The sequence below is a fragment of the Dendropsophus ebraccatus genome, chromosome 4 (assembly GCF_027789765.1).
Source record: "Dendropsophus ebraccatus isolate aDenEbr1 chromosome 4, aDenEbr1.pat, whole genome shotgun sequence".
Taxonomy (NCBI): Eukaryota; Metazoa; Chordata; class Amphibia; order Anura; family Hylidae; genus Dendropsophus; species Dendropsophus ebraccatus.
In genome coordinates, this window is record NC_091457.1 from 99,352,969 (window position 1) to 99,363,675 (window position 10,707).

At 38.9% G+C, this 10,707-nt stretch overlaps 1 protein-coding gene across 6 annotated transcripts in view; it reads right to left on the reverse strand.

Annotated features, from left to right (window-relative positions):
* LOC138788477 (fibulin-7-like) overlaps positions 1 to 10,707 on the reverse strand; it is a 73,943-nt gene that overhangs the window by 35,146 nt on the left and 28,090 nt on the right. Inside the window, exon 1 of one of the 6 annotated variants that reach the window (XM_069966360.1) lies at positions 10,536 to 10,643. The exons of 4 other annotated variants lie outside the window; for them this stretch is intronic. The gene's annotated coding sequence lies outside the window, so the exon portion shown is untranslated. Of the gene's footprint in view, positions 1 to 862; positions 942 to 10,535; positions 10,644 to 10,707 lie in introns of those variants that run through there. One more of the 6 variants, XM_069966359.1, reaches the window with a different exon arrangement.

Consider the following 10,707-nt stretch of genomic DNA (forward strand, 5'->3'; position numbering starts at 1 on the left):
CTCTCCTCCCCCCCTTCCCTCTTCATAGAACAGACAGGACACGTCTAATTGAGATTTCCTGATTCTGAGCAGTGGATGACAGAAAGGAGAGGAGGGGGGGACCTGGGAAAAGGCTTTTTACATGCAGATAATGGCAGATTTGCCTAATAAACCCAATTACAACGTTTCTTAAAATCGCCTGGACTACTGATTTCTGCAAAAAAAATTTCTTGACAGTGACTCTTTCAGATTTTTTAAATTGAAGTAATTTGCAAATCCATATAACTTTCTGACACCAGTTGGTTTGAATTTTTTTTTTAACCGGAGTACCCCTTTAAAACAGTAATGCGTACCGCCCACTTCATGACAGAGCATATTGTTACTGTACTGTTGAGATAGCTGCAATTATGCACATTTCAGTGAAAATTGGGATTATTTTACAGCAGTTTTGCAGATTGCAGTAAAACTACACAATTTCTACCGTGATTTAGTAAAATTGTGCTGCATGCACTGTAATAAAAAGGCCTGTGGGTGGGAAGACATGGAAGAGACTGAACACAGCCTAGAGAGGGCTCGGCATCAGGGGTGTAAACTAGAAATGACTGGGCCCCATAGCAAACTTTTAAACCCCCCCCCCCCTCATCCGAGTCTGCATGGGTACGAGTAAGGGGCCAGGCTGCGAAACATGTTGGGTTCTTTAAGTTTTTTACATGAATTGATCAGCGATGGTGCCGCGGTCATTTTCTTGAACCAGCGTTTGATTCCCGTGCACGCCGCCGGTCTATTCTGGGGCATAGGATCAATTAACGTAAAGAACTTAAAGCGATGTACCCAATGGTATATTTGCTTTAATAAAGTTCGGCACTTGGAGCTGGAGCCACACCTCCTTCTTCTCTTCTATCCAGTCCTGATAGTAAGTGATCTCAGGACCAGTAGGAGTGTATTTGGCGGCACCCCCAGGCGGTCTCACTGCAGTCACGCTATCAGCACTTCACTGAAATGGAGTCACACTATCAGCACTAGGAATTACAGTGCTCCTATATACCATGTTTTACGGTAATAGCCAGGACTAGTTAGTTCCAGGCTTCAGAATGTGCCAGGAAGATCATAGGGTGATACCTACATGTGAGACTTACTAAAGAATGTCAACTCTTCAGGTCCATTCACCCACTGTTAACCCCTTCAGATCCATAACTGTTCAATTCCCCCACTGTTAACCCCTTCACATCCACTACAATCTAATTCATCCACTGTTAACCCCTTTAGATCCACAACACTTCAATTCATCCACTTTTAACCCCTACACATCCACCACAGTTTAATTCATATACTGTTAACCCCTTCAGCTCCAGGAATATTTTATTTTTTTCTAACTACATGTAATTTTTAACACCTGAAAACCAGACTCATTTTAATTTATTTCTCTTATTTGTCATAGATATAGAAAAATCATTTTTACTGTAGGGATTTGGATTAATGTGATGGTAAAATGTCTATTTGGGCCTATTTGACGTCCAATAAAACCACGAAATCAAATTGTTATCCAATCTCGTTACCATATCCTGGAAGAGCGCTTACTCTCGTACAGGTTCTGTGATTTTCAGACATTTTTACTGTACGGATTCGGAGTAATGTGATGGTAAAGTGTCTATTTGGGGCTATATGTAGCATTATTTGAAGTCCAATAAAATCACGAAATCAAATTGTTATCCAATCACACTACCATATCCTAGAAGAGTGCTTACTCTGTTACAGGTTCTGTGATTTTCAGACATTTTTACTGTAGGGATTTGGAGTAATGTGATGGTAAAATGTCTATTTAGGGCTATATGTCGCACTATTTGAAGTCCAATAAAATCACGAAATCAAATTGTTATCCAATCACACTACCATATCCTAGAAGAGCGCTTACTCTTGTACAGGTTCTGTGATTTTCAGACATTTTTACTGTAGGGATTTGGAGTAATGTGATGGTAAAGTGTGTATTTGGGGCTATATGTCCAACTATTTGAAGTCCAATAAAATCATGAACTCAAATTGTTATCCAATCACACTACCATATCCTAGAAGAGCGCTTACTCTCGTACAGGTTCTGTGATTTTCACACATTTTTACTGTAGGGATTTGGAGTAATGTGATGGTAAAGTGTCTATTTGGGGCTATACAACTGATAATTTGAAGTCCAATAAAATTACGAAATCAAATAGTTCTCCATCTTGTTCTTGCATAAGGCCATGCAGCTGCCACTGACTGACAGCTACTTACCGCCCTAGCGGTCTCGTCTCTGCCACCTAATAAAGAGTGCTGAGGGGCCTGTGTGAGCTGCTGGCGCTTGCTGATGCCCGTCCCCCGTGCCGACTTCTAAGCTTTTATAGAAGAAATCTGGCTAAAACATTTTTGTATTGTTATTGTATTGTCACCCAAAAGTTATACAAATCCCTAATATACACCTATTACGGGAAATGCTTAGAAAGTGTTTTTCTCTGCATCAGGGCTTCACTTCCTTAATAACAAGGTGACGTCACTTCCTGGATAACAAGGTGATGTCCCTTCCTGGGTAACATGGTGATGTCACTTCCTGGATAATATGGTGATGTCACGACCCGACTCCCAGAGCTGTGAGGGCTGTGGCTGCCGGAGAGGATATTGGCAGGGGGATGCTCAGTGTTCCTCCGGTGCCCTGTATCCCTCAGTGTCCCCCTGCCATCATCCTCTCCGGCAGCCACAGCCCGCACAGCTCTGGAAGTCGGGTCGTGACATCATCATGTTATCCAGGAAGTTACATAACCATGTTATCCAGGAAGTGACATCACCATATTATCCAGGAAGTGACATCACCATGTTACCCAGGAAGTGACATCACCATATTATCCAGGAAGTGACATCACCATGTTACCCAGGAAGGGACATCACCTTGTTATCCAGGAAGTGACCTCACCTTGTTATTTAGGAAGTGAAGCCCTGATGCAGTAGTAAGTGCAGAGAAAAAAGCGCTTTCTAAGCATTTCCCGTAATAGGTGTATATTGGGGATTTGTATAACTTTTGGGTGACAATACAATAACAATACAAAAATGTTTTAGCCAGACTTCTTCTATAAAAGCATAGAAGTCGGCACGGGGGACGGGCATCAGCAGGCACCAGCAGCTCACACAGGCCCCTCAGCACTCTTTATTAGGTGGCAGAGACACGACCGCTAGGGCGGTAAGTAGCTGTCAGTCAGTGGCAGCTGCATGGCCCTATAATGCCCTGGGGAAGACTTGCAGAATAGTAAGGGTGCTTTCACACACTGCGGATTTGATGCAGATTTTCTACAGCAGATTTGAAACTTCAGGTTGACTTTGGTTTGGCAACAGACAATCTGCTGCAGAAAATCTGCCTAAAATCTGCAGCATGTGAAAGCAGCTTTAGTCTAGTGGGGCTCCTTGATGGCTCGATTTCCAATCTTCAATGAGGTATTAGTAGATATCTTTTACCGTTGAAAACTAGAAGAAAAAAATAGGCAAGAAATATCGTAAGCTCGCAAGCCACATCAAGGGTCCTTATTCTCTTGCGAGTCCCTAACCTAAACTTAAAAGGAACATAGACTTATTAAACTAGAATAGAAGAACAGTCCTGAAAAAAGTCTCTTAATGGTTATCCTCCATCAGCCATGAAACTGGTCCCTCCTGGGATTGGAAGTAGTCTACCAAGAGCGTCCAACAACAAGAACAACATGGAGAACTATTTGATTTCGTAATTTTATTGGACTTCAAACTATGAGGTGTATAGCCCCAAATAGACACTTTACCATCACATTACTCCAAATCCCTACAGTAAAAATGTCTGAAAATCACAGAAACTGTACAAGAGTTAGGCTAGGTTCACACTGCGTTTTCAGCATCCGTTTAACGGATCCGTTTTTTTTAACGTCCAGAAAAATAGGGTCAGCAACGTTTTTTTGTCCGTTTTGGTCCGTCAAAAAAAACGGATTCGTTTTTTTTTTATAATGGAAGTCAATGGAAAAACGGATGCACACAAATGAATCCGTTTTTTGCAATCCAATTTTCATGCGTTTTTTGAAAAAAACGGATGTGTTAAACGGATGCTGAAAACGCAGTGTGAACCTAGCCTAAGCGCTCTTCTAGGATATGGTAAAGTGATTGGTTAACAATTTGATTTCGTGATTTTATTGGACTTCAAAGTGTGCGACATATAGACCTAAATAGACATTTTACCATCACATTACTCCAAATCCCTACAGTAAAAAGGTCTGAAAATCACAGAACCTGTACGAGAGTAAGCGCTCTTCTAGGATATGGTAACAAGATTGGATAACAATTTGATTTCGTGATTTTATTGGACTTCAAATAGTTGGACATATAGCCCCAAATACACACTTAACCATCACATTACTCCAAATCCCTACAGTAAAAATGTCTGAAAATCACAGAAACTGTACGAGAGTAAGCGCTCTTCTAGGATATGGTAGTGTGATTGGATAACAATTTGATTTTGTGATTTTATTGGACTTCAAATAGTGGGACATATAGACCCAAATAAACAATTTACCATCACATTACTCCGAATCCGTACAGTAAAAATGTCTGAAAATCACAGACCCTGTACGAGAGTAAGCACTCTTCTAGGATATGGTAGTGTGATTGGATAACAATTTGATTTCGTGATTTTATTGGACTTCAAAATGTGCGACATATAGCCCCAAATAGACACTTTAACATCACATTACTCCAAATCCCTACAGTAAAAATGTCTGAAAATCACAGAACCTGTACGAGAGTAAGCGCTCTTCTAGGATATGGTAACGAGATTGGATAACAATTTGATTTCGTGATTTTATTGGACTTTAAATAGTGCGACATATAGCCCCAAATAGACATTTTACCATCACATTACTCCAAATCCCTACAGTAAAAATGTCTTAAAATCACAGAAACTGTTCGAGAGTAAGCGCTCTTCTAGGATATGGTAGTGGGATTGGATAACAATTTTTTATTTTTATTTTATTGGACTTCAAATAGTGGGACATATAACCCCAAATAGACACTTTACCATCACATTACTCCGAATCCGTACAGTAAAAATGTCTGAAAATCACAGAACCTGTACGAGAGTAAGCGCTCTTCTAGGATATGGTAACAAGATTGGATAACAATTTGATTTCATGATTTTATTGGACTTCAAAATGTGCGACATATAGCCCCAAATACACATTTTACCATCACATTACTCCGAATCCGTACAGTAAAAATGTCTAAAAATCACAGAACCTGTACGAGAGTAAGCGCTCTTCTAGGATATGGTAGCGAGATTGGATAACAATTTGATTTCGTGATTTTATTGGACTTCAAAATGTGCGACATATAGCCCCAAATAGACATTTTACCACCACATTACTCCAAATCCCTACAGTAAAAATGTCTGAAAATCACAGAAACTGTTCGAGAGTAAGCGCTCTTCTAGGATATGGTAGTGTGATTGGATAACAATTTGATTTCGTGATTTTATTGGACTTCAAATAGTGCTACATATAGCCCCAAATAGACATTTTACCGTCACATTACTCCGAATCCGTACAGTAAAAATGTCTGAAAATCACAGAACCTGTATGAGAGTAAGCGCTCTTCTAGGATATGGTAGTGTGATTGGATAACAATTTGATTTCGTGATTTTATTGGACATCAAAATGTGCGACATATAGGCCCAAATAGACACTTTACCATCACATTACTCCGAATCCGTACAGTAAAAATGTCTGAAAATCACAGAACCTGTACGAGAGTAAGCGCTCTTCTAGGATATGGTAAAGTGATTGGATAACAATTTGATTTCGTGATTTTTTTGGACTTCAAAATGTGCGACATATAGCCCCAAATAGACACTTTACCATCACATTACTCCAAATCCCTACAGTAAAAATGTCTGAAAATCACAGAACCTGTACGAGAGTAAGCACTCTTCTAGGATATGGTAACGAGATTGGATAACAATTTGATTTCGTGATTTTATTGGACTTCAAAATGTGCGACATATAGCCCCAAATAGACATTTTACCACCACATTACTCCAAATCCCTACAGTAAAAATGTCTGAAAATCACAGAAACTGTTCGAGAGTAAGCGCTCTTCTAGGATATGGTAGTGTGATTGGATAACAATTTGATTTCGTGATTTTATTGGACTTCAAATAGTGCTACATATAGCCCCAAATAGACATTTTACCATCACATTACTCCGAATCCGTACAGTAAAAATGTCTGAAAATCACAGAACCTGTACGAGAGTAAGCGCTCTTCTAGGATATGGTAACAAGATTGGATAACAATTTGATTTCATGATTTTATTGGACTTCAAAATGTGCGACATATAGCCCCAAATACACATTTTACCATCACATTACTCCGAATCCGTACAGTAAAAATGTCTAAAAATCACAGAACCTGTACGAGAGTAAGCGCTCTTCTAGGATATGGTAGCGAGATTGGATAACAATTTGATTTCGTGATTTTATTGGACTTCAAAATGTGCGACATATAGCCCCAAATAGACATTTTACCACCACATTACTCCAAATCCCTACAGTAAAAAATGTCTGAAAATCACAGAAACTGTTCGAGAGTAAGCGCTCTTCTAGGATATGGTAGTGTGATTGGATAACAATTTGATTTCGTGATTTTATTGGACTTCAAATAGTGCTACATATAACCCCAAATAGACATTTTACCGTCACATTACTCCGAATCCGTACAGTAAAAATGTCTGAAAATCACAGAACCTGTATGAGAGTAAGCGCTCTTCTAGGATATGGTAGTGTGATTGGATAACAATTTGATTTCGTGATTTTATTGGACATCAAAATGTGCGACATATAGGCCCAAATAGACACTTTACCATCACATTACTCCGAATCCGTACAGTAAAAATGTCTGAAAATCACAGAACCTGTACGAGAGTAAGCGCTCTTCTAGGATATGGTAAAGTGATTGGATAACAATTTGATTTCGTGATTTTTTTGGACTTCAAAATGTGCGACATATAGCCCCAAATAGACACTTTACCATCACATTACTCCAAATCCCTACAGTAAAAATGTCTGAAAATCACAGAACCTGTACGAGAGTAAGCGCTCTTCTAGGATATGGTAGTGGGATTGGATAACAATTTTTTTTTTTTATTTTATTGGACTTCAAATAGTGGGACATATAACCCCAAATAGACACTTTACCATCACATTACTCTGAATCCGTACAGTAAAAATGTCTGAAAATCACAGAAACTGTTCGAGAGTAAGCGCTCTTCTAGGATATGGTAGTGTGATTGGATAACAATTTGATTTCGTGATTTTATTGGACTTCAAAATGTGCGACATATAGCCCCAAATAGACATTTTACCACCACATTACTCCAAATCCCTACAGTAAAAATGTCTGAAAATCACAGAAACTGTTCGAGAGTAAGCGCTCTTCTAGGATATGGTAGTGTGATTGGATAACAATTTGATTTCGTGATTTTATTGGACTTCAAATAGTGCTACATATAGCCCCAAATAGACATTTTACCATCACATTACTCCGAATCCGTACAGTAAAAATGTCTGAAAATCACAGAACCTGTACGAGAGTAAGCGCTCTTCTAGGATATGGTAACAAGATTGGATAACAATTTGATTTCATGATTTTATTGGACTTCAAAATGTGCGACATATAGCCCCAAATACACATTTTACCATCACATTACTCCGAATCCGTACAGTAAAAATGTCTAAAAATCACAGAACCTGTACGAGAGTAAGCGCTCTTCTAGGATATGGTAGCGAGATTGGATAACAATTTGATTTCGTGATTTTATTGGACTTCAAAATGTGCGACATATAGCCCCAAATAGACATTTTACCACCACATTACTCCAAATCCCTACAGTAAAAATGTCTGAAAATCACAGAAACTGTTCGAGAGTAAGCGCTCTTCTAGGATATGGTAGTGTGATTGGATAACAATTTGATTTCGTGATTTTATTGGACTTCAAATAGTGCTACATATAGCCCCAAATAGACATTTTACCGTCACATTACTCCGAATCCGTACAGTAAAAATGTCTGAAAATCACAGAACCTGTATGAGAGTAAGCGCTCTTCTAGGATATGGTAGTGTGATTGGATAACAATTTGATTTCGTGATTTTATTGGACATCAAAATGTGCGACATATAGGCCCAAATAGACACTTTACCATCACATTACTCCGAATCCGTACAGTAAAAATGTCTGAAAATCACAGAACCTGTACGAGAGTAAGCGCTCTTCTAGGATATGGTAAAGTGATTGGATAACAATTTGATTTCGTGATTTTTTTGGACTTCAAAATGTGCGACATATAGCCCCAAATAGACACTTTACCATCACATTACTCCAAATCCCTACAGTAAAAATGTCTGAAAATCACAGAACCTGTACGAGAGTAAGCACTCTTCTAGGACATGGTAACGAGATTGGATAACAATTTGATTTCATGATTTTATTGGACTTTAAATAGTGCGACATATAGCCCCAAATAGACATTTTACCATCACATTACTCCAAATCCCTACAGTAAAAATGTCTTAAAATCACAGAAACTGTTCGAGAGTAAGCGCTCTTCTAGGATATGGTAGTGGGATTGGATAACAATTTTTTTTTTTTATTTTATTGGACTTCAAATAGTGGGACATATAACCCCAAATAGACACTTTACCATCACATTACTCCGAATCCGTACAGTAAAAATGTCTAAAAATCACAGAAACTGTTCGAGAGTAAGCGCTCTTCTAGGATATGGTAGTGTGATTGGATAACAATTTGATTTCGTGATTTTATTGGACTTCAAATAGTGCTACATATAGCCCCAAATAGACATTTTACCATCACATTACTCCGAATCCGTACAGTAAAAATGTCTGAAAATCACAGAACCTGTACGAGAGTAAGCGCTCTTCTAGGATATGGTAAAGTGATTGGATAACAATTTGATTTCGTGATTTTATTGGACTTCAAATAGTGCGACATATAGCCCCAAATAGACACTTTACCATCACATTACTCCGAATCCGTACAGTAAAAATGTCTGAAAATCACAGAACCTGTATGAGAGTAAGTGCTCTTCTAGGATATGGTAGTGTGATTGGATAACAATTTGATTTCGTGATTTTATTGGACTTCAAAATGTGCGACATATAGCCCCAAATAGACACTTTACCATCACATTACTCCAAATCCGTACAGTAAAAATGTCTGAAAATCACAGAACCTGTACGAGAGTAAGCGCTCTTCTAGGATATGGTAGTGTGATTGGATAACAATTTGATTTCGTGATTTTATTGGACTTCAAAATGTGCGACATATAGCCCCAAATAGACATTTTACCATCACATTACTCCGAATCCGTACAGTAAAAATGTCTGAAAATCACAGAACCTGTATGAGAGTAAGCGCTCTTCTAGGATATGGTAGTGTGATTGGATAACAATTTGATTTCGTGATTTTATTGGACTTCAAAATGTGCGACGTATAGCCCCAAATAGACACTTTACCATCACATTACTCCAAATCCCTACAGTAAAAATGTCTGAAAATCACAGAACCTGTACGAGAGTAAGCACTCTTCTAGGATATGGTAACGAGATTGGATAACAATTTGATTTCGTGATTTTATTGGACTTCAAATAGTGCGACATATAGCCCCAAATAGGCATTTTACCATCACATTACTCCGAATCTGTACAGTAAAAATGTCTGAAAATCACAGAACCTGTACGAGAGTAAGCGCTCTTCTAGGATATGGTAAAGTGATTGGATAACAATTTGATTGCGTGATTTTATTGGACTTCAAATAGTGGGACATATAACCCCAAATAGACACTTTACCATCACATTACTCCAAATCCCTACAGTAAAAATGATTTTTCTATATCTAAGACAAATAAGAAAAATAAATTAAAATGAGCCTGGTTTTCAGGTGTTAAAAATTACATATAGTTAGAAAAAAAATAAAATATTCCTGGAGCTGAAGGGGTTAACAGTATATGAATTAAACTGTGGTGGATGTGTAGGGGTTAAAAGTGGATGAATTGAAGTGTTGTGGATCTAAAGGGGTTAACAGTGGATGAATTAGATTGTAGTGGATGTGAAGGGGTTAACAGTGGGGGAATTGAACAGTAGTGGATGTGAAGGGGTTAACAGTGGGTGAATGGACCTGAATGGGTTAAGAGTTGGCATTCTTTAGTTAGTCTCACATGTAGGTGTCACCCTTTGATCTTCCTGGCACATTCTGAAGCCTGGAACTAACTAGTCCTGGCTATTACCGTAACACATGGTATATAGGAGCACTGCAATTCCTAGTGCTGATAGTGTGTCTCCATTTCAGTGAAGTGCTGATAGCGTGACTGCAGTGGCGGTCTCTAAGATGGAGACTTCAAGGTCTGGATGTTAGATGTTATTACTGACTCCTAGTAGGGCCCAATCTCCTGTAGTGGTCACTCCCGTCATGTTCGTACAAATTGCGGTTTGCGTCAAAGGTGAGATACTGCCCTCTGCTGGTAGAAGCTATGGCTTCCCTCCTCCGTATGTCACAGGAGCCTTCGCTTTCTGCACTAGCAGGTCGGCCAGACCTCCGCCTTCACTCACCCCCCATATTTTCCCCCGTCACATGACCAAAGCCTTGCCTCCAGTTGCATCAGCCGCAAGCCTCGTTATGGATGA